General features: G+C 37.5%; 1 pseudogene across 1 annotated transcript; it reads left to right on the forward strand.

The window, feature by feature from the left end:
• The first annotated feature begins 21451 nt into the window (after positions 1-21451).
• Positions 21452-25685, forward strand: LOC147849333 (rho guanine nucleotide exchange factor 8-like; annotated as a pseudogene). Its single transcript, XR_015531798.1, has 9 exons — positions 21452-21775; positions 22345-22739; positions 23028-23144; positions 23229-23383; positions 23469-23543; positions 23757-24017; positions 24324-24695; positions 24794-24940; positions 24972-25685. The product of XR_015531798.1 is annotated as a rho guanine nucleotide exchange factor 8-like (transcript).
• The last annotated feature ends 487 nt before the right edge of the window (positions 25686-26172 follow it).

The raw sequence follows: 26172 nt of genomic DNA on the forward strand, positions 1-26172 counted from the left end.
GTGTGGATCCCTTCGATCCCGATGAAGTAATAAATGTCCCCCAGATCTTTCATTTCAAAGGTTGTCGACAATTGAGACTTGACGCAGCCAATTTCTTCAAGGTCAGTGGCAGCGACGGCCAAGTCATCCACATAAAGCAATATGCACATTGCCTCGTTTTGACATTGCCGAATGCACAAGGAGGATTCTGACATTGACAGCGCAAACCCCATCTTATGCAGACTCTGTGTAATCTTTGTGTTCCACACATGGGGGGTTTGCCTAAGGACGTAAAGTCACTTCTTTAGCCGGCATACGATTGACTTGTTCATGTTAGACTAAAATCAAGGGAACAAAACCATATAAACCTATTATTCAATGTCTCCTTGGAAGAACACGTTCTTTACATCCATTTGATGTAAATTCCACCCCTTTGTTGCCACAACGGATAGCACCACATGCACCATAGTCATCTTAGCTATCGGCTTGAAGGTCTCGTCATAGTCGATATCGTGTGTTTGTGCATAGCCCTTGGTCACCAATTATGCCTTGTACTTGTTCAAAATGCCATAGGCATTGTATTTCACCGTGAATACACATCTGCATCCAATCGACTCGACTCTTGTCGAGGGGTCAACCAAGTCCCATGTCTCATTTTTGGCCAATGCTTGCATCTCTTCCTCCATTGTTGATTTCCATTTGGCCTCTGTGTAGCTCTCTAACTCGCAGACTTTGGCCACTTTATAACCATGTACGCATAGTGCTGCGACATGTATTCGTTGTATCTGTATCGAATCGTAGTGTTCTTGTGGTGAGTTTATCAATGTAACTTCTCGTTCGCCGATTTTAAGGCCCTCATGGCTGAATCCAACCTCCATCTCTCTCTCTCTCTCTCTCTCTCTCTCTCTCTCTCTCTCTCTCTCTCTCTCTCTCTCTCTCTCTCTCTTTGTATCGTTCCAATTTTATCAGATGTCCCCGAAGGGACTCTCTCTCTCTTTTCTTTTTTTTTCATAAATGTAGGTTTATATTAAAACAACATGAAAATACAAAAAAAACTTGCTATCAAAACTACATCAAAGGTAGCGATGTGGCAAGGACAACCTTCTAAGGTGTTGCAATACAAAGCGACACAAATGTAACTCGTTTGGGGACAAAGTTCCCATACAACATAATTGTGAAAATTGCCAAATCAACTTTCCTTTTATCCTACATATCTGTTGAGATACTCCAGAAAGCCCATCAAATAAGAAACCATTCCACAAGTTCCAAATATACCACATGCCCAAGTAACGCAAATAATCAAACACAATCTTATACTCTGGGGATGGTAAAACTCTATCACCTTCAATGAAAACCCATTGAAAAGGTGACAAAACATTTCCAGTTAATGACCCCCACAGTTGTGATATACCTATCCATATACTTTTAGTAACAGGGCAAGATATAAACCTGTGTCGAGAATCTTCATCAGTCGTCGTACAAAAGACACATGTACCACTACCAATGTGTCTTCGTTTTAAAGCCCTAGCCAAAGGTAACCCACCAACCATAGCACGCCAAAGAAACACCTTTGCATGGAAAGGAAGATGAGACTTCCATCCTGCATCCAAAACTCTAGCACACCATTCACTTCCACGGATAATGTATCCAAAACCTTGCTCTGTACCCAAACTCTATCCTTAACCAACTTATGAAAAACATCATTTGTGTTCACTGCAAATAATGATTTCTTGTTATAAAAAAACCAATCTCTCCACGGTTCCACCACCACCAACTGTGGAATCGGTGATGATAAAATACGCAATTGTACTATTGTTTGCCAAATCTGACCATATCCAGGAGGTATATGAAATCTACTTCTCACAGTTTGAAAAGCCATCATCTACCACTGTGACTCTAAAATACCATCCTCCACAGTTACCAAACCTAGTTTTGCCATTCTATTAAACTTTGGCTTTAAATTGTCTTTTCCATCCCATTGTAATAATCTTGAAGATGCTATCACCTCTGTTGGCAAAGAGTTGCAATCTTTTCTACAATCATTTGGTTTCCAATTGAACAACTTCAAACTTTTTTGCCAAGAGACCACTAAATGTTGAACAATAGTAGATGTTGAACATCTAAATGATCGAGTGCTATTAATAACATGCCACCATGAAGTTCTAATTTTTGTTTTACCATGTTGTATCCCCACTTTCTCCACAAAATAACAAATTATCTCTGCCCATGGTTGAGAACCTGAACACATCTCTCTCAAGAGACTAAACCTTCGAGTAACCAAATGATCTTCCAAATTGAGTAAATCGGCTCCTCCTAAATGTTTCGGGGTACATATATGAAGCCATGAAACCCAACTGATACCAATGTTGGACTCTTTCTTCCATAACGTATACCTAAGAGCACGAGCCAAGTGATCAAGTGATTTCTTTGTCCAAGGTAACAAAGGCAAAAAATATGAAATCATCATAATCATAATTGCTTGCACCACTTTGAGACGAGTAGCAAACGGCCAAGCTTGGGACTTCCAATATATAAATTTATCTGCTATGGTCCCAGAAATCCAAGTTAGGCTTTGATTTGGTGAAATATCCACACCAATCAGGTAGCCCAAATGCCGACAAATCTTCCCTTTATCTAATATTCAGCCACTCCAACCAAGATTAACCAAATCTTGTTCAGTGCATCTAATCAACAATTACTTGTGCATATTAATATGTAAACATGATGCTAAGACAAACACCTTCCACACCTCCATGGCGAAATTGGCTATGTTACTGGGATGTGCCTTAAGAAACAAAAAAGAATCATATGCCAAGCTATCAGCTGATTCCCTGAGGGTAAAACAAGTTCCACTATATCTCGACATATCACTAACTCATGCATTTTAACCAAAATTGGGTGGGTAACAAGGGCAAATAATAATGGACTCAATGGACATCCTTGTCTCACTAACCTTGTTAATGATATTGCCTTAGTCACTCCACCATTTAACATGACATGTGACACTGCACCCAATCCCAACATAAATGAGAGTCGAGACATCCTTGTACCAAAACCCATCTCAGACATAAGTTGGGCAAGAAATGACCAATTTACATGATCATAAGCCTTCTCAATATCCAATTGTATCATAACAATTTCTTGTTTTGATTCCTTCGCATAATCCACAGTCATTTGATCATTTAAAATGTTATGAAGGATGTCCCTTCCTGTAATAAATTACAAAAATCCATATTGCATAGGATGTACAATAGAGGGTAATACCTTCTGAAATCTATTGGCCATTACTTTGGTATAAATCTTGTATAAACCACCCATTAATGATATTGGCCTCCATTGACCAAATGAAGTAGGAGAAGCAACTTTAGGTATAAGTTTGATGAGCCCAATCTTCCAAGAATTAGGCATGTTACCAGAACTCCACACTTCTTGAAAGATTGTCATAAGGGGCCCTTTACGATCTTGAACAAATTATTTAAAAAACTCATTCGTAATTCCATTCCAACCTGGACTTTTATCATTTGCAAGATGTGATAAGACATACTCCACCTCTTCTTCTCTTATGTCCTCTTCTATACTCATCACAACCTGTTGCCTAACATCACAACCTCCATCTCTCTCTCTCTCTCTCTCTCTCTCTCTCTCTCTCTCTCTCTCTCTCTCTCTCTCTCTCTCTCTCTCTCTTTGGTGAAAACACACAATTATATTAAATTATAAATGTGTGTAAAAAACACTACTTACAATTGGTGTGACCATGAAGTATGGTCACCCACTAACTACACTACACTACACTACACTACATGGGTAATGGAACATGTTGAATTGCCAATAGGCAAGACGAACGTTCCACCGAGGAAAGGATTTCCACTTGCTCCAATAAAGAAAATTGCCACATTAGTACTCCCTTCAACTTTCGTAGATATTCTTTCACTCCATGTCTACCATCGAATACAAAAGCGTTGCACATATTCCAATTATGATGCAATCCCCAATATCTCAAAAATAGAAAACCAATCTCCATCTCTGACTTTGGGTCTACCTGTGTAAATTGTGCAAACACCCATTGTCTAGGTGTCAAATAACACCGTGATAAAACTTGCCAAATTTGAGAAATGTAACTCCAAATCAGAGAAGCAATCGGGCATTGTATAAATCGATGAGTACTATCTTCCATTTGAACTGTGCAAAAAAAGCAATTACCCGTTGCTAGTCCACGACGCTTTAGAGCTAATCCCAAAGGCAATCCTCCAATCAAAACTCTCCAAATGAAGACCTTTGCTACAAGTGGCAATTTAGAATGCCAACTACGTTGTAAGATTTGCCACCACCCATGATCAGATTTGTGTAATCCCCATTCTTCTTCAGCCTTTAAAGATGATAACCATCCAAGAAACTCAATAGAGCAATGATACAAAATATTAGTAGTCACTTGTAACAACGATGTTTGACCCTTTAAACACCAATCAATCCACGGTTGTTCTCCTGTTTGTAGAGGTAAGGGACCTTGCATCAATGGAATATTTCGTAGTTGTTGCCAAATAAACCCATAATTAGGTGGAATGCGTAATAATTGGCGTGCTTCAACAAACTCCAAAATTCTTTGACATGGAGCCTCAATTATATCTCCCACCTCTTTGACCCCTAAACAAAACAAACAATTAAATTGAGAGCGTGACTCTCTCTCTCTCTCTCTCTCTCTCTCTCTCTCTCTCTCTCTCTCTCTCTCTCTCTCTCTAAATTATGGAAAACTTTTGATACATATGCTAAATTGCACAAACTTGATTATCCTAAATGGTATAAAGGCATTCCCATTGACAAATGTGCTCACATGTTTACCATCCTCGGGTGGAGGAAGTGTGGTTGATTATGCATTAATGTTGGCATGTGATCTATCATTGGTGAATGTGTTTAAAGTTGGTTCTCTATCTCCGGACTCAGACCACAAGCCATTGTACTTAGAGCTTGCTATTTCACATTCCACTAGATGTCGTGAAGGGAAAGACAAAAAGAGATGTATCATCCGACCTTGCTACGAAAATGCTAAGATGTATGCAAATGAAGTGGAGAACCATTTGTTAAATTTTTCTCTAAGCAATGATGTTAAAGAAAATTGGCAACATTTGAAGGATATAATCCTTAAGGTTGGATATCAATGCTTTAAGAGACATGTGGGTGGGCATAAGGTGTGTAGTTTTCCATGTAATTCTTGGTTCGACGATGAATGTAAGATGTATCTCAAATGGTTTAAGTCCATAGAAGGGGGGAATGAAAAGATTGTTGCATGGCACATATGCAAGAAAGTAGTGAGGAGAAAGAAAAGAAGATATTTCCAAATGCAAGAGATGAAAAAGAAAAACTTGTTTAAGCTCAAACCAAAATTAGCATGGGGACAACTCAAGGGTAAGAAAGAAGATGTGAAAGGTGACTTTACAAATGTAGAGATGCTAGACTATGTACAAAGGTTATATATGCATGAAGATGTGGTTCCTATGGTTGAGAAAATTGAAACTCCATGCACTACATGTATCGATATTGATGATGTCAATAAGGGACTAAAGAAGATGGCAAGTGGGAAAGCAGCAAATTCAACCTACGTCTCAAGTGAGCTTTTAAAATGGACAATGCCACACACTTGTCATTGGATAATGACAATTTTAGAGCAAGTTATAAAACAAGGATTTCCAAATGATTGGCTTATGAATTGGATTAAACCAATATTTAAAGGCGGAGATAAGAAACAAGTAGCAAATTATCGTACAATAATGGTCAGCTCAACTATTGCTAATTATATAGTGCTATTATGGAGCAAAAGATAAGCACATGGGCTGAGAGTACAAGCAAAAGAGCACTTGGGCAAGCCGGATTTAGACCAAAACACTCCACCGTGGATCATTTGGTCACATTAAGACTAATCATGGAAGAGAGTCGACTTCAACAAAACAAAACACTTCGAGGTACCGTATCAAAAGCTTTCTTGAAATCAACAAAACACTTTATTGGTGTTTTGTTGATTTCAAGAAAGCTTTTGATACCATACCTCGAAGTGAGCTTTGGAATAGAATGGTAGACATTGACATGCCATTAGAGTACCGAGTTGCGGTTGCACGCCTATATGAACAAGTTAAATGCCAACTAAAAATGGATAGTGGATTCTCAAAGAGCTTTTTAAGTAATATGGGGGTCAAGCAAGGATGTCCACTATCGCCCACACTCTTTGGCTTATGTATTGATAAATTAGAAGAAGTGGTGAATAAGGTTGCAAGAGAAGAAGGATGGAATGGCCCCAATTTGATGCAACATGTTATCTTATTGCTTCTATATGAAGATGATGTGGTACTCTTCTCATATGATGTTGATAGTATGCAACATTTACTTGGGGTATTAGAAGAATTTTGCCATAATAGTGGACTAGCAGTGAATGTGGAGAAAACAAAAATGATGGTAGTGCAAACCATCCAACCTCATCATTACCCTATGCTCACATATAAAGGTGAACATATACAATTTGTTAAAAGCTTTAAATATCTTGGTATTGATGTACCCGCCACAAATAAATGGAGTGCATGCTTTGATTCTAGACTCCAAGCCGGTTGGAAATCATATTGCCTTTTGGAGAACCAATGCAACCAAAGTGATACTTGTGGATGGGAAGTAAAATTAATGTTGTTCAATGCCATGGTAACTCAAGTATTGCTTTATGGAGTAGAAGTATGGGGTGGCACCATCTCTCTTAATGCATGGAACGAGATTGAGAAAATTCAAAAGATGTTTTTAAGGAGGCAATTAGGAGTTAAATGCATTACCTCTTACCAGGTTATGCTCTTGGAAACAAGTGTTCAACCCATAGAACTATTGGCACTCCAAAGAGTATATAAATACATTACAAAAGTCAAGAATATTTCGAACCATCGATTACCACATCTTTCTTGGAATGTTGGATGTAACCTACAAAAGAATCATAAAAGTAAGATTCTCTCATCTGGTTGGGTTGTTGACATAAAGAAATGGTTTAGAAGATGGGGTGTGGATGATCTTTTAGAGCTTTCAAGCAATGTTATGCAATATGTAATGATTGAGGAAAGGTTGGTGGAATTATTAAGGATGAAGTGGGAGGATGCTAAGAGGACAAACCTAGAATACTACATTGCAAATGTCAACCTTGAATGTTGGTCTCAATATAAAGCAAGAATGTCTATTGATCGTATCCAACCTTATCTCATTACCAATATGAGTAGCAATGCTCGTAGAGCCCTTACACTACTTCGCACTCGATCTCACAAGTTAGGTATTGAAGTTCCATCATGGTATCAAAATGTAACGAATTTGAAGACATGTAAAGTATGCAATGAAGGCATGGTAGAGGATGAATGTCACTTGCTCTTCACATGCTCGACATATAGTGCAATTCGTTCAAGATATGTTGACATACTAAGAGGGAGTGATAACTTAAGAGCCATACTTAAGACACCACCTAGAAGGTTGAGCTCATATGTGTATGCTTTATTAACACATAGAGACTTTGTGCTTCAACATATGAATACCCCTTCTTAGGAAGGAGACGTATATCAAGAACACATGTATACTCTGGTCCCATAGGTCAAATTTGGCCTCTTTATGGATGATAAAAATTCTAATTCTAATTCTAAAATTCTAATTCTGTGTGTGTGTGTGTGTTTGGTCTGTATTCTCATCTCTGTTCTGTCCATTTCGCGGATCTACTTGAGTCTCTAAGCCCGTGTGCTCATCTTCTGGAATCTGGCAGCAAGTACACAGTGTAAGTGAGTAAGAGAGAGACTAAGTAGAACATACAACAATAAACCTCTATTCAAAATGTTCTCAGTACAGGCAAATGTGCTCATTGAGCACTTTATATACAAGCCCACTCTCAAGGGCTGACACAAGTAATTGAATGCTCTTTAATGAGCCTCTAACACTAATAAGAATATAAGCCTACAATATTCCTATTGCTAAAATAAGAATATAGACCTCTAATGGCCTGTCGGCTCCCAATCGATCTGGTTGTCGGCTTCTTCACCCGATCCTTCAACCGATCTGGCTTTCGGCTTTTTCAGCCAATCCAGCATGTTGAACTTGTCACTCAACATTCTTCATCATCTTCTTCTTCTTAACTCGAGAACACATATTTTCACGTGTGATGTCTTCGGTGTCTCCGATCTCGGAAAACTTCATATTTTCGAGTTTCTAGATTCTCTTAACCAAATGTTTTATTCACTTAAACTACTTGATTTTCGTAACTTGTCACTATTTTGTATTGTCCAACCATACCATACGAAGTCGAAATTTCTAGAAAAACTTGTATGTTTTCATTTTGATTTCGGATTTGTTCACAGAAGTTTAAATTTGTATCTTTCTACAAGGACAAAGTTGCCCATAATGATTACCACAAAACCTTATTCAAGCATCCCCATTATTTGGCCAAAATCCCATAAACAAGCAACCAAATATCAGCATGCACAAGCCCTGCCCTATGGTGGAAGCAAATAAGGAGCTATCTTTGAAGCCCTTCCCTATGGAGGAAGTAATGAAATGCTAGGTACACTCTTTCAAGCCATGTCATGATGACAAAACAATATTCTTAACATAGAGCAAGAAAGTTGATAACCCACATGCATGTTATATATATTGCTCCTCTCTAAGTGGGCAAACTACCTATTTTATGGTAATTGAAATATCCATTTTATTCAAGTGACTTTCAAACGTGTAGTAGTCACTACTTAACAAAATAGAATATTTTAAAGATGGACTACAAATTTCAAAGAATTTGTGGAAGGGATTTTTAAATTTTGGTATCAAAAGAGGCAAAAAGTGATAAGCGGATTTTATTTTATTTTATTTCTTTTATTTTTCCAAAAAAAAACTCCTTCCATTAGTTATAAAATTTTACATATGAGATTAGTATATACAAATCCTTGTAGGGACACAATAGGTCCATCTTATGTGGATGCCCACCGACTCAATAAAGGGGGAGGACGACAATTGTTGGATGAAGGCTAGTCGTTGTCTTTCAACTCCATCGGAGTCACCCTTGAGGCCATCACATTGGCTCTTGAGAGTGGCTATCACTTCACTCCATATCTCTTGCATTAACACTATTGGTTGCACGGTTTGGTTGGAGAAGACCCGGCTACACTGTTGTTTCCATAGAATCCAAAGAGTTATTGGGCTGACCAATTCCAACACAACTTGAGATTTGGCATTGATAAGAGTTGAGTGGACATTGTCAATGGTGGAGAAAAAAACCTCTTGTGCTTTTATAACCAAAGTCATCCCCTCTTCCTGATGCTCATATCTGTCAACTAGGGCCTGCCATGATAGCCAACCATAGATTGACACATGCGTGATATTCGTGATATTCTCCATGCGCAATATTCTCCATATTCGAGAATACAAAATGGCCCCAAGAATATTAAAAAACCATTCGTTTTGTAAAATAAATATAAAAAAATTATATATTTATTTAAATAAATGTATTTCACCAAAAAAACAATTATTCATTAATAGATTATAGTGTCAAGAGAGTTTATGAAACTTATTTTAATTAATTAATTAATTGTTTAAAAACGAATATTTTTAAATTTATTATACAAATATGATTACTAATTAATATGAACTTTGAAGATATGATTAGTTTGAAGTACTATTTTTAATTTTAAGATAAAAATATCCATAAATTTTGAGGAAATAAAAAGTGAGAAATTAATGAGCCTTTATTTTATTTTATTTATTTATTAAAAATAAAACGAATACTTATAAGTTATACATTTATTATAAAAATTTAGAATTGTCAAGTCCCCAAAGTCCCTCTTTTATTATCCCTATTTATTGTTAAGTTCCTTTCTTTTTATCCTAGGAATTTTTTTATTTTTTATTTTTTATTTTTTTTGGGGAGGGGGGTTTAAACGAATACTTGACTGCCCATTCGTATTCGTATTCGTTTGCATTCGAATGGGAAACCCGACGAATGCGAATATGTCAATCTATGTAGCCAACATACATTCCCCCACTTGATTGAGCCTTGCACCTGGCATAATTGCAATAAGCTGCCAACCCCCCGCCATATTCGATGGGACTCTGGGCAGTCCCATAGAGTGTGTTGTATTGATTCTACTACAGTTGGACACGCTACACAATTAGGAGAGTTGAGGTTCCCACGATGCCATGCACCAACCGGTAGTGACTTATGTATTAATAGCCATTGGAAAGTGGCGATTTGCCTCGCGTGTTGTTGTTTCCAAAGTTTTTGCCAAAACTTGGTGATAATTGTGTTAGGAACATGATATGTTTTCCAGACCTTTACAGCAGCCGGATCTCAGGCAGATTGAGTGGCTATAATATGGCGACCCAGTCTAGTTGTGAATTGAAAGAAAGGGATAGGTTTGCTTCCTTGCACCGCGTCAGGATCACACCATGTCCATTGCAAAGGGTCCCAACTAACCTTACATAGCCATGTGTTTTCATGAGTACATATGTGCCGATCTGGTTGTACTTTGATCGGATCAGGATCTACAATCCATTTATGCCCAGTATACGCTAGTACTCGAATTGCCTTACGTTGTGTTGATGCCTCGTTGTCCTGCAGTTCAAAGCCTTCGATCCTGTCCGGTGTGTCCCTACCTCTTGGGAGCACAAAGCCCTCCTCCTTGTAGCCTATCCATTTCTCCGTTGTTGTCCTTTGATGAGCAGCTTCCCTAATCAGTAGAGCGTTAATGATTTCAGATCTCATAGCCCATCCGCCCCTTATTCCATGGAGGATGTTGGCCTGGTCTTGCATTGGCAATGACATAAACCATCTCCAACATTCTATACTTTTTCCTGGACCTTCTGACATGTATCCCCATGACAGCCCCTTACTTGATCCAATTAGTTGATTAGATTCATCCCTAATACATGGGTTCCAAATGATACGTTGACTGAGCCAGGCAAGTTCGGAATTGGGTTGATCGCACTTGAGTCCTCGTCTAATGTCACACCACGCCTTCCAAATGGATGCACTAAATCTATCCTCTAGTTGGCGAGAGAAACTAGGTTTGAGATCCATGTTTAGAATCCATCCAGTTTGGGGGGCCCAATTGGTCCCTTTTCGTGGCCTAAGTAAGTGAAGCATAACCGCAATAACATTTTCCAACAGTCATTCCCTAGTTGGAGTCCTCGCACCACAAATTTGGTGAGTAGGGCTTTTGATTGTGAGAGGGGATCAATAAAACCCAATCCTCCTCTCGACTTAGGTGATGTGAGTATAAGCCACACCACCTTGGCCCGAGTTGCATGATCTTCCTTACCAGACCAAATGTAGTTGCGTACCAGTCGTTGAATCTGGTGTAGACTTTCCTTGGAGATTGCCCAACATGATAGGTTGTACCATGCTTTTGCGAGTAATACCTGGTTTGCCACTATGATGCGCCCTGCTAGCAAGAGTTTTTTCGAACTCCAATGTATTAACTTTTGTCATATGGAGTCAATAACTGGTGTAATCATAATCTCCGGAGGCATGTTGAACCCAATTTGGAAACCCAAATATTTGGAGTTCTCACCTTGATTGATCCACTTGAAAGCGGGAACTGGCGGCCACGCAAGATATGCATCATGAGAGAGCCATATTGCACAGGATTTGTGCCAATTGATCATGGCATTGGATCGCTTGCAAAATACGTCTAGACCACTTTCTAGCTTTTGTAAATTTTCCAAGTCGCCTTGCAAGTAGACGGCGGTGTCATCTGCATATTCTATATCTAGGAGGCTTTGGTGAGAATGCGGCACACGAAGACCACATAGGCTTAGATGTCACGAGTTGAGAAAGCTAGAGAGTGCTTCGGTGTATAATAGAAATAAGGATGGAGCCAATGGGCAGCCCTGTCATACAGACCACAATATTCGGAAGAAAGGGCCCCTTTCACCTGCTAGTGAAACACAACTTGTGGCGTTCCTATAAAGTCCTACAATGCCTTTGATCCATGATTCGTGAAAGCCGAGTTTCCCCATCACACTTTCAAGAAATTTCCAGCATACCCTATCATATGCTTTCTCAAAATCTAGGATCACCACAACTACCTTGTTGTTGGTACGCTTAGTAAGGGCTACTACTTCCCAAAATGAGAAGAGATTGTCTAGGATGGTCCGATTTCTAACAAAACCTGTCTGGGACGGATGAATGAGCTAAGGGAGAAGTGGTGCTAAGCGGCGTGCCACGATTTTTGCGAGCAACTTATAGACATTATTGAGGAGAGTTATGGGTTGCCACTTACTAATGTCATTGGCACTTCCACCACTTTTAGGAATGAGATGTATCATCCCCTATCCAAATTCCTCTGGCATGTTAAGCGGATTTTTATGCCAATCTACAACTTTTATGTGTACATGATATATTATATTTTCAAATGATTCCTTATCTAAAGTATCTATAAACAAATATTACATGTATGTGTCTATCCATGATCATATCTTAAGAAAACCTTCTTTTCATGTTATTTTCACGATGATACAAGGTACCATTTTAGCTTCCCTTACAATAGTTTGCTTCCCTTTGAGCTCAAGTTGTGCAATCACGTTATTTTCAAGCTATTATTTTAAGATGGTGTCACGTAAACACATGTGCACCTACTACTTTATGTGAAGTTCTCAAGTGATAACATACTTAATAGTTATCCCACACCATAGAATTGAATATTGCAATTCATACCCTCAGTGTACTGATCATGAGATTAGGGAATAGTACATAAAACCTATGTCATGATCAGTTATGGTTATGCACATAACAAGGAGATCCTCAAGTTTCAGTGTAGCATCCCAGTAGACGACGACCACATTGCCTCTTGTCGTTGTTGGTCTTACATGGCTGCTAGATTTACAACCATAAGCCCATTCAAAATTCTAGCAATACGGTCATAACCATAAATTATCCCATGGTAAGTTTTATCATAGTATTCTATACACGAGGACAAAGTGTGAGGGTTAATCGAGAGAGTAAAGAAGGGAAGATTAATTCGTAATCCTACGAATTGAGAAAACCCATAAAGGCCAAGTGTGAAGATTAATTCGTAGGGGGCTTAGGTTTGGCTATAAATATGAGGCCTAGCTACCCTCATTAGGGACATCATTCGACTACGTCGAGACTCTAATCTTGTGGTGATCAAACTCTTGTAGTGAGCGCGCAAGTACTAGGTACGAATCGATGCCAAGGCGGTGGTATGGGACGCCGATCAAGGCTCGAGTCCGTCTCGATCCCTTCGCTCAAGAGTGGCCAGTTGGATCGGCACCCTTCTTTCTCTCTCCTTTCTTATCTATCTATCTATTATTTCCTTGTCATATGCTTACATTAGGATTAAGCTCTCACATAATGCTTCCCCCCTTGTGCAAAAGTTTGACCCTCGACATTGAGCTTTCTTCTCCCTTATATAGATCTCTTGAGCTCCTCCTGAAAATGAAATGTTCCTTCTTTTTGCATGCACATTAATTACCTTCCCTTAGGGCATGGTGTCAATCCATTTGCATTTCCCTCATTTGTCTAATTGAAGTCTACATAATTTCTCCTTGTCCGAACAGGACTCAAACCACTAACCTTTCGCTCCTAGTCCATACAGTACAGTCGAACCACTAACCTTTCATTCCTAATATAATCTCTTGTTCCATACAAGACTCAAACCACTTCGCCTTTTATTCCTAGTATAAGCTCCTAGTCCATACAAGACTTGAACCACTAACCTTTCATTCCTAGTATAAGCTCTTGGTCCATACAGGACTCGAACGCGTTATAACCTTTCATTCTTAGTATGAGCTCTTGAGCGGGTCTAGCTAAGCCAGAGCAAGCTCTGTGTAGCCGGAGCCATGGCGTCTAAAGAAGAAAGTGGCGGATGAGGGCCCGAGCAGGCCAAGCAGAGCTGCAAGAGATTCTGATCCCCTGCCTGCCCCACACATTCTCTCTCAAAAGAGCTTTGCTTCCTCTTAACGTTTGAACTTTGCTTTCAGCTATGTCTTTTTGTTGTTATTGTATGCTATTTTATCTGTTTAATAGGAAAAACAATTTGCTGAACCAAACAACACCCTCTATAGATAGATCAAATGGTCATCATTTGTCATTAGATGCTTGACATGATTATATAAACACCATTTCTAGAAATGAAATATGGGTTCTAGATCTACTGATGTAGAACGACAGAAAAGATGACTCCAATGATTATATATATCCATCTCCATTGAATGAGTAGATCATGATCTCATTCTCTTTGAGAGATTATGTTGAATGACTGATTGTCTTCCAACTTCAAATTAGCCTGACCAAGAATTCAATTTTTATCATTTGAAAATTTGTTGAGTGTTTGCTCTCCTCCCGTCTTTCTCTATACCTAACGAGGTTACTTTCTTATCATATTTATGGTATCAGTTGACAATTAAGGATTTTGCATGAACATACTTCAGGTTTGTGTCATGCTTCTTGAGCAATTTCATCATGGTTCCCAAAGTATTGTTTAGTTTCTATATTAGTATTAAACTAAATCAATCACTCAATGTAACAAACCATAGATTATATCATACATTCTTTGTGTGATCTTATAGGTTTAACAATTAGCGTTAAAATTTAAGAGTTTAAATCAATTATTGGAGAGTTTAAATATAGATACAACATGGCTCAAAACAATCTCCGTTTATAACTTAACTTGATTATAACTTTTTTATAGTGGTTACAACGTACAGCAAAGTGAAGTGCAATGGATATGTTTCATTGAATGTAACCATATCATTTATGGCATATTCTGGCTTACAATACCTTAGACTCGGCCACATTAATGTGCTTATAAACGGTGCATGCTCAAATTACATTATGAGTGTACTACTTCATGACTAGTCCAATGAATGTATGTTATGGCCTATCTTAAATCGTATTATTCTCACTACTTTTGTAATAGCTAATTACTATACACCTTGGTGGGCACATAACTTGAATCCACGCATGTTGTTTGCTAAGTCACCTTCTAGAGTCTAGCCCTTTTTACATTGTTATCTAAATTAGCAAGACATCGGCCTCACTTTTCTGTAATAACTCTGTTTGTCAATTATCGTTAAGCCCTACATCCCATAACTAAGATAATAGTCCTATGAGACTTCTCTGCTTTTGGTAATAGTTTGCATGCCCTCCACGCTTGTTGCTTGAATAACTTGAATCAAACGCTATCAATTCTACCTTTCATTTTGTATCTTTATACTTTCATGTTCAACAATGTTGTCTCATTGATGTAAGTGGCTCCATTTGCATATTTGTATTCTAATGCTCAACGATATTCTTCTTTATTAGAATCTCTTTTTTAATTGTACTATAAAGCTCTTCTAAATCATATTACAATGTAAGTGGCTCAAATTTCATTTTGTTTGAAACACAAAAGAACATGATGTGGTAGTAAGCTTTTGAGGAAGAAGACGTAATCTTAATGCTTGTTCTTCGAAAGCATTTTTAGCCTATAAAAATCGCCTAAATATACCCCTATGTTATAGATGTTACAAAAGTATGAACGATTATTTCTCAAGTTTACTAGAGTGTACTTGAACTAAGTCGAGGGTTCTAATTGCATGAAATTAAAGATTGAATACATACAAAAGGGGCATGATACATGTTTAGAGAATATGTTGGCTTCATTTGCCTATACATCAATAACCTAAGTGTGTAGTTTAAGCTAACATACACTCTAAATATAACTTCTTTCTTTTTTCCCAAAAATCACTCTAAATATAACTTTTGTCCACTAAGACATTGCGTAAATGTACATTTCTTTTTTAGTAGGTGAAAGGTTTTGCAACTATGCTTAACATTTCTTTCCTTTTTTCTTTCTTTGCTTTAATGAACCGTAATAACATTATATGAAGCATAGACCTTTACCAAAACACTAACATGTATAAGTAATACATCTATTGCCCCCATTTCTTTAGTAAGGCAATGTTTATGAGAAGCTCTAGATCAAAGAGGTGTCATCTAGATTGGCATTTAAGGTTGCAAAGTACAAGTTTTAAGTTGAAGAATGTTAGAAGCAATAATTTATTCTATCAAATTTATTGCAGAAAGCAATGGTCTTTTTTGTATTGGGCCACTTTTTGGCCTACCATAGCCTATATAAACTACTAAATAATCTTTCTCACATATAATAAATTTCTTATTTCTCAACTTTCTTGTTTAAAAATGGTTTTAATCATTTTATGGTATGCACCTTTCCAACTATGAAATGGTTCATTCATTCATTTGTTGGTTTAATTTCCATCATGTAGTAATTTCTATTCTTTATGTTGTGAAAGGTAATGCGTCAGCATGATCTCAATTCAAAATTAAGATGACTAATCAAGATGCAACATATAATTACTTTTCTCAAATTTTACAACAAGGTAAGTATGATCATCAATCCACAAACAACAATGCATTGGGATGTATGAATCCTCTCCTAAGGATGTATGAAGATTAATACTTTCTCAATATTCTCTTCACCCTCATATTAATTCCTAGTCCTCATGGCAAGCATGTGTTTCACATTGTTTTTCCAATATTTCTTTTGAGTGAATATTAATTGATTTGTTAAAGTTACTTGAATGCCCTCAAGATAGTAACCTCAAGTTGCAAGGAGTCTTTCTATGCCATTTATTATTTTTGTCAAGATGTCTCCAATTGAATTTCTTTTTGTGAGTTGTTTACTATTCATTTCTTTTAAATAAACTAGGTAAAGTTTGCCACCCTTGTGGTATATACCTTCATTCATTGCATTTTTTCACAGCATTTGGAGGTTATATGCAATCTTTGTTTAATAATATTGATTTTATTAACAAGATTGATTATGTACTTAAGCACTCATCTTGATGTTATTTCGTATTTTTTGTAGATATTCCACAAAAAATACGAAATAAACAAGATTGGTTATGTGCGTAACTTCTTAAGCACTCATCTTGATGTTATTTCATAATTTTTGTAGATAATCTTTCTTAGAGAAACCAATTTGACCTTTATAAATAGACCTTTCGAGCAATAGTGAGGTCTTATACTCATTTTGCTTCTTTTAAACCCGTTTGTCTATTTGTCTCCTTCTCCCTAAACTATGTTATCTCCAATTCTTTTTCCATTTGGTTCTGATTGTATCTAGGATAATTGGGTTTGTTCAATTTATTGTATACAAAGATTTGCATATGCCTTTTTCTAACACTTTAAGTCATCATCTCCATGTTGTCAAGTTCCTTCAATGCAGTTTGTCCACATTTGTTTTCTTGAATGTCTCGTCATGCTTGACTTCCATAGGGAACTTAATAACATTCGATTTATTTTGATGTAACCCATCCATTTCTACTCATGAGTTTTTATGTCCTTTCGGAGACAAATATTGGGTTAGTGAACATTGATCATGTTATAAACTATTGCATGTCACTAAAATAAATGTTCATGTATTAGTGAGCTGAAGTACAAGAATAAATGTTCAATTGTAAGTTGCTCATGAACACTAGGGAATGCCACCCACTCTTGCACACACTTCAAGAGTTCATTTTCTGGGTTCTTGCATAGGGTTTGACCCTACACCTAAAACCACCTACCCTACACACCAGTTGTACATTTGTCTTTCATTCTTACATATATTTTCTTGACATGTTTCAAAGATCCTCCACAAAGGGGGAAGTGCAATGATGTGACTAAATCCATATCTCTCGTCCAAATTAAGACACTATTTAGAATAGAGATTGTTTTGGCATTAGCTAGTCGAGTCTCAAATATGGCGCTTCTGAGCTACTTTTGACCCTCAAAAACAAAAAGGATAACTTGAAATACAAAAGAGTATAGAATCAGATTATACCCATTCCAAGAAATAAGTGACATATGCATACATGGAGTAGGTAGATGAATGAAAGGTTAATACTTATGTGTGTCCATAGTGTGCATAGGACATGTGTCAATCCATGCCTCAAGTTTGCATGTGTAATATATGTATGGCATCGAATTATTCAATCTTATCATAATTTGAAAGTCATGGTTTGCCAACAGTATGACATGGTGAAAAGGGTTCTTGTCACATTTATATATGAATATTGGTTGCGCCATCCAAATATACCACACGCATCATCTTTATCAATCACCGTTTGAATGCCATAAACTACAATAGGTTGAGCACATCCATCCATACATTAGAGTTGATGCACAATAACTTCTAATGTGACAGCTAAATTTCTTGCTCTCAAGTGTACCACCATGAGAGATGATTTCTTTGTTTAAGTTTTGACATTACAATGTTGATACCAAGCTCACACATTCAAACATGTTAGTTGATGTTGTTTGTGTGGGCGGTGAATCCAACATAAATAAAAATGTGTGTGATCATATTTCATAAGCAATATATCTAAGCCTCAAATGAAAAAAAAACCATTATATTGAGTTTTCTGCATTCATATTCAATTAGCTATATGTGTAGGGCTCAAGGAAAAACAAAATACTCCTATAGAAGAACAATGTTTTACTTGGAAGGTGTGGTATTCACAATTTCAATAATTCTTTTACAAAGTTTATAGTACGATTGAGAGTAACAATAGAATTCCTTATTTTCATGTGTATGCAATCATCATGGCAATACTCTATACATAGCCAAGATAAACAACAAAAAAGATTGTATTACATTTTACATGCTATTTATGACGCTCTCTTGTTTGTGTTAAGTGATTTTTGTATAACATAGAATTCACAACATTTCAACATAAATTATACTCTTCTCATGAAAGTTTTAGAGTCACACCAACAAACATTATGCACAAAAAACTTTAAAAGTATAATGAGTTGGTTTTTGAAATGATTCGAATGAGTGGAAAAAATACGTGAATTCTGTTGCATATATATATTTTTTAATTACTTTAATGGAGATTGTAAGGTAAGGCTCTATAATGGTAAAAGCAAGAGACCATACTATAAAGCCCCTTCATATTTTCCTTCGTACAATATCCTGCATTCTTTGATTATTTTTGGGTAGGTAAAAAGTTGTGTGTTCGTCAATACCCTCCATGACTATTGCAAATGTAAAGATGGAGAAAGTTAACCGACATGGACATAGACTAACCTTACATACACCAAAACAAATATCTATTATCAATCAAAAGACATGAGTATGACTTTTGGGTTTCCATTAGGGTGATATAGAATTTTTATTAAAAATATTATGTTGCACATAGAGAAGGCGAGCTAAATGAGAAATTTTCAAGATAATGTGGTTGTTTCCATTCATGTGCAATGTATATGTTCCAATGGTGCAAGGTAGAATACTAGGCACTATTTGTTCTCCTTGGGAATTGATCACCTAACGCATGCGTTCTTTCCACAAACATGAACATGAACATGATATGGAACATAAGTATACCGAAGAATCATAATTGAATTTCTAGTTGTAAATTCCTTAGCATCCAATACATGTATTCAGCTTTTTTTTAATACTTTGAATACGTATTCTATAGATAAAATACGTAGAATACAGTAATTGCATAGAATATGTTAAATATTTCTTATGTTTGTATTGCATCTAACAATTGTTATAGGTTTCTATGGAACACATGCATCCTCTTTCAACATCTAGGATTTGACTTATAGATGATATCCTATAACAACAAAAATATCATCAACCTCCCTTTGGTGTCCGGCGAGAAACCACCAGAGACCTGCTTTGAACTAGAATGATTTAATAACCTTATAACTTCTTCGTACATAATATCACTCAACCACATAGGCTTTGATGAGACTATTACTAGGATTCAATGACAAGTTGTTTACTTATAATGTATTTGTACACCGCATATATGTAGGTTAGGGAGATCTTTCAGTGAACCAATGATAAGTCCAAAAATCATCGTGTGGAATCCTCTCTTGTTATGATGTGACATGAGAACTATTTATCTACATGCAAGTGCAATTTGGCTTTTGACTACTCACCCTTCACTAGCATGAGGCTTTGTCCATTTCTCTTTCTTTGCAAATGCAACATCTCTCGTTGTAGTGGTTCAAAATTGGACATGCATCAATCAAGTTCTATAGACAATGGCTATGGCAAACCCCCTAGAATATCCACTTTGTTTCAAGGGGGGGATTATTAAAATGAAAAGTACTCTATTCTTACTTTAAGCATGAAATATATATGCTATTAATATAACACATGCTTGTGAAATTCACGTTTAACATAACCAAGGAGCTTTGTGGAAGTAATGCTTAGCATACCAAGGATATCTTAATTTGAAGTTTCATATTATGCTCAAAAGTTTAGAAGTTAGAATAGGTTCGGAAAGGGCAAAGGTGGTCCTAATCTCATTTTAATATGTTGTACAAAGGCTTAAGTGGTCAATATGGATGCCCCATTTAGGCAACCTAGGGAAAAAGCTACTGCTTGGGTGAAGATGACCATCTAGTGGATGAGTGGGTGGAGATCAAGGCCATTTTTGTTCTGTCAATGTCACACCAAGGCACATGTAAGGTTCTAGTTAAAAAACATGAGCCGATAATGTAGCTCAACTTCTTGAACATAGCTTGGGGGGGTTTCCATACATTTTGACCACACAATACGAGATCATGTCTTGATTCCTATCCAACATGAGACAACCATGGGCTATCAAAAGGGCATCTAGCTTGCCAAATCCGTTCGAGAAGGTATTGTAGTTTCTAGACGCATGTCAGAGTGTCTTCCAATCATGTTCATTTGTCACGACGCATCCTCACATAGGACGAGGCGAAACATGTTCATGAAGCCATGATGGATGTGGGGGGAGGGGGATGGAGGAGGCGTGCGCGAGATGGGGATGTTTTACCTTCTTACGACTTAAACTATAGATAGATAGATAGATAGATAGATAGATAGATAGATAGATAGATAAATAGATAGATAAATAGATAGATGGAGGGGGTGTTGCCCAAAAGGCCATGTCTTGGGGTGTATATAATATGTATATATACATATATACATACATACACGATGCATATAATAAGTAGTAGCATGTGAATGATCAAGAAGGAACCTCCTCCTCTGCATTACAATTTACAATTACGTACATACATACATATAGAATTGCATTCATTCATTCATTCATTCATTCATGGCCCATGTCTCCTCACGTTCCCCCCCCCCCCCCCCTTCAAACGTGCAAACCACTTCCAAGTATATGTAAATTAATTATGTATTACAGAAAACTAAGTGTTGGGCTCTTCATCTCCTCTCTCTCTCTCTCTCACTCCTCTATCCCATCATGCTGTTGATTCTCCTCATTTCCACGATCTTCTTCTTTTCTACTCTCTCTCTCTCTCTCTCTCTCTCTCTCTCTCTCGTCTTGCCTTTCTTTGCCTGCTTCATCTGCCATAATCTCTCTCCCTCTCCCTCCCTCTCTCTGAGTTTTGGGTTCTTCTGAACAGCAACAGAAATCAAAGGCTTCCTTTCCTTTCCTCGGGATTTAGTATATATATATATATATACACATACATCTTCTAAAGAAAACCATTGGAGCTCCCCCCCCACGAACAAGAACCCTAAGGAAATGCCCGATGTGGGTTGTTGCTTTATTTGCTTTTTTATACTTCTCTGCGAATTGGGTTCTTGTGATTTGCCTGATTTCTGCGCTTTTAAAAGAAGAAAGAAGAATTAAGAATTAAGGCGGAGGAAAGAAGACGAATTAAGACGAAGAAGAAAGCTATAAAGTGTTCTGACAAGGGTTCGATTAACCTCACCTTCCATTTTTATTTTTATTTTTTAAACTTTTCAGCGCAAGCCATTCGTTGTCATTCTCACGAGTAAGCATCAGGAAAAAGGTAAGCAAAAAACAGAGCTTTTTGTTTTTGTTTTTGTTTTGTTTCTTCGTGTCTGCAATTACATTGTATACGTTTTTAAAGAATGCAGCTTCTCTTAAACACATATTCCTTCTTCTAGGACTAATATATCATGATCTACTCTGCTCGAGCTTCGTTAAACGCTTGTATCTTTCTTCTCTCCGTTTTACATGCATCTGCATAACACTGTCTCTAGTATTGTTGGAACCTTTATTGTGTTTTGGGCTTCATTCATTTCTAGGGGTTCTTTCTTCTCTGTTTTTACATGCATGCTTGTGCACAGACCACATAGTGAAATCTCTGTTTCTAGACTTGCCCGGACATTTATTGTGGTTTAAGGTTCCTTAATTCTGACTATCTTTCTTCTCTCTGTTTTACACATATCTACATACATTGGTGTAGCTAATGCTCTGTTTCTAGTCTTCTTGGAACCTTCACTCCGCTTGAGCATTCATTAGTGGTACAAGTTTTTTCCAGTGTTGTATGTGCATGTGCGTAGATTTCACTGATAAACACTCTAATTCTCGTTTTGTTGATATCCTCTTGAACAGGATTTATGCTATGTTTAAAGGGACTAATTCCCCTTCAATGCCGAAGATAGACAAGCATATATTTGATGTATTGCCTGGTATAGAATCTCCAGATGGGTGTCCATACCTGAAAGGAATCCATCCGCCTTCCGGTTTGGATCACTTTTGTGATGAGCTTTTCTCGGATAGATCCTTACCATGCAGCCCTCGGGATGGAGGTGGCTATGAATCTACAACTAGTACCTCGGTGGAATCTTCTCCAATAGGATGGCTTCCACCATTTTCTTCGACATCTTCTTCGAGGGATAAATCTCGTGTTTGGAAGCTTCCAATGATGCCAAAATATGTCGAAGTCAGAGATATCACTCCGTCGGGGGATCAGTGCGAGCATAAAGTAGAGGAATCTGATGCTTCAGGTGAGGATTTCTGAACTTAAGTTCCATCTTGTTATGAACATACATGTAATAGTCATAGATTTATGGAGTCGGTTAGGCAACAGAAAGGTTCATTAGCTATGGTCAGATATGGGTGCAGAAGGTCATTTGATTGACCACACTATAGATTGCCATGTTCATTTGTGTTTTACTAAGATAACTTATGATTGGTTGCCCAAGATCCTTACACTTCATATAGGATTGATTTCTCTCATAACGTGACCTTCAGGTGAGATTTCTGAAACCTTCGTCCTTTTAATGTCCCCACAGAGTTGGAGATGATGAAGGAACGGTTTGCTAAACTACTTTTGGGTGAAGATCTCTCTGGTGGTGGAAAAGGAGTATCAAGTGCTCTTGCCATCTCCAATGCCATCACAAACCTTTCAGGTAGTTTACTCATAGATTATACACAAAATGCACGTATACATTTTGTTGCGCCCATTTCTGACATCAGTCTTGGGGTGATTTCAGTTTCTGTTTTTGGACAGCTATATAAATTAGAGCCCCTTGCAGAGGAGCAGAAGATTCGATGGCGGAGAGAGATGGGTTGGATCCTCTCCGTTAGTGATTATATAGTTGATTTCGTTCCTTCAGTTCAGCAAATGGCAGATGGTATCAGCACCGAGGTAGTGTCTAGTCTCTATGCTGGTTTTCAATATAAATATCATCATCCCCAGGTGATTGCAATGAGAATTCTTGTGATAATCATAGGTTATGGTCACAAAACTTCGGCAGGATATTGCTGAGAAACTCCCAGCTTTACGCAAGCTTGACAACATGCTGTTGGTAGGTATCATGCTCAATCTTTGTCGTAACATAATTGCACCATGACCTTGTAAACTATTGTAAAGAGTTCAACTCCTGTTCGTGTCCATGCATCGGTTGTCACAAATGGAAACTCCCTGTTAGGACCAGAAAGAAAGAAAAAATAATGATGAGTAAGAAAAGAGACATGAGGAATCTTGATGCTCTACACACTTGTGGCTTATCCATTTACAGGAAGCTCTAGATAGCTTCAGATCAACGGAATTCTGGTACATCGGTGAAAAGGATCATGATCAAGCACGATGGAGGCAAGAAGAGAAATGGTGGCTTCCTACTCCTAGAGTTCTGTCCAATGGTTTATCGGCCGATGCAAGGAAGCATTTACAACACCAAAGAGGAAGTATTAACCAGATATTGAAAGCTGCTTTAGCAATCAATGCTCAAGTTTTATCAGACATAGAAATCCCTTCCGTCTATTGGGAGGGACTACCAAAGGTATATTATTAATCAAAGGTGCTTTAGTGCACACATTTAACTACTAGTAGATGAGTTGATAAAGGCTATAAATGGGCCCTTTAGGTGGACAGTGTGGTTAGTTATTATTTGAATCCAATGATCTTAGAATGGATATGGCAGTTGGTCAACTAGTCCTTTGTATATTCATTCCAAGGTCAATTGTGTTAAGGTCATAGTCATCCACATGATACCTTGATGGGTCAATCTCTAGCTTTCATCGGCCATTTTCTCAAGACCATATCTGCTATTTTTTATATTATGCTCACTACTACACATTTTTTATAGAATGCTAGAACCATGCTCGGGGATTCACTCTATCGTTTGATCTCTTCGGAAAGCTTTTCACCCGATGCATTGATCGCTTCTTGGGACCCGAATCACGACCTCAAAATTGTAGAGCTCGTGAACCGTGTGGAGGGTGCGGTTCACATTTGGCAACGGAAACTTGAGGTTCGGCACATGCATGCACATGGTAAGGATGGGCGGATAGGTTCCAAGTCAGGGTGGGGACTCTCAAGTGATACTTATGCTTCAAGCGACCAAGAGAAAAGAGAATTGCTTACCGAGAAAGCTCGAAGTTTGTTAATATTGCTTAGGCATAAATTTCCAGGGTTACCTCAAACAAATCTTGACATACTCAAAATACAATACAATAAGGTGCATAGCCCTGTTTTTCCATTTCATCTCTTAATGTTGTCTCCCTATTACTGAAAATATCTTCGTTTTTCCTGAATGAGTTTTCGTTTCTTTATCAGGATGTGGGTCATTCTATACTTGAAAGCTACTCAAGGGTACTTGAAAGCTTGGCTTTCAATGTATTGTCAAGAATTAATGATGTTTTATGTGCTGATGATGAGGCAAAATACAATCCAACTTTGGTACTTCCAAGGAGCAAGTCATCAAACAAATCAAATTCCGCCTACACATGGAAATGAATGTCCACTATCACATTCATCCGGACTTCTGAAATCCATGAGCACCTATACTGTAAATGGTGCTGTTCATCTGCAATCATGGCAAAGCAGAAGTGTGTCCGACTTTATGCTTCTAAGAGGCGACTCTAAAGACTTGGGGCAGTATACAAAGTCTCCTCCACCCTCCCCAATCGCAAATAAGTGGGGCATACTCGGGCAATATCAATGTTTTACGGAGCCCGCCGAGTAGAGATTGACATTTATTATTCTTACATCTGTCAATATACATGTGTAAATTGCATGGCCTTGTAGAACTAAGTCTAGGAGTGCCTTCCATGAATTTGTTACTTCTCGTGGAGTTTTCATACACTATTCAGAAGTTTGGGGGCCAATTTAGATTCACCGACTTGACCTAAATGAAAAGGAGATGTTGTGATATAGTTACAATTTGCATGGAGAATATCAGCCATGGCATATGTAGAGTAAGTTGTCTTCACGCTCAAGTGAAAGAAGGTCCATGTTAAAGGTGGAATCTTACAATAGTTTAGGAGATTATCTCAATTTCTCACCCTTAGAAGATCTGTATCTAGAGCAGTTGCAATGCCTGGTACAGGTGAACTTGATGATACTTAGTGATTTCCATATGCACACATGCTACTGTAAACCCTTATGTCTAACTAGATTGAACATTCATTCTTTTTTTAAGCAATTAAAAGCTCAATAGTTCATTATCTATGTCAATACGTTGGAATTTGAAATCATCCTCTTTGCTAATAAGGTTGTTAGTGTTGTTTCATTACATTTGAAGAAAAACTTAAAACTCATCGTGAACCTTTACAAAATAGAATTGATTGGTAATGCCAACAAGAGCTTGCATTTGTTTTCCTACTCTAGAGGTGAATTCCCTAAAAACCTTTGCAATTAAAGAGATACATTATTGTTACGTACATTGCAGTAGTTTCATGTGAATTACAAACGTTTCACATAATGCCAAAAACATAAATTTACATATAGATATTGTATGACACTTGTGAGGTAGGCAAAAAGGAGAAGTACTAAGGCGTGACTCAATGACATTTACTAATAGAGCATTTCAAACGTGCACACGTGGAAGAGTTGGATGATGTTGACAATGAAGTTTTGAGATGTAATATATAGATGCAAATTTGGCTAGTGTCTACGTAGTTGTATTTAAGGTAACACCTCTAAGTCAAGTGAAG

The sequence above is a fragment of the Azolla caroliniana genome, unplaced genomic scaffold, assembly GCF_043228905.1.
Source record: "Azolla caroliniana isolate FFs.n. ecotype wild unplaced genomic scaffold, voAzoCaro1.0.p SCAF_79, whole genome shotgun sequence".
Lineage (NCBI taxonomy): Eukaryota > Viridiplantae > Streptophyta > Polypodiopsida > Salviniales > Salviniaceae > Azolla > Azolla caroliniana.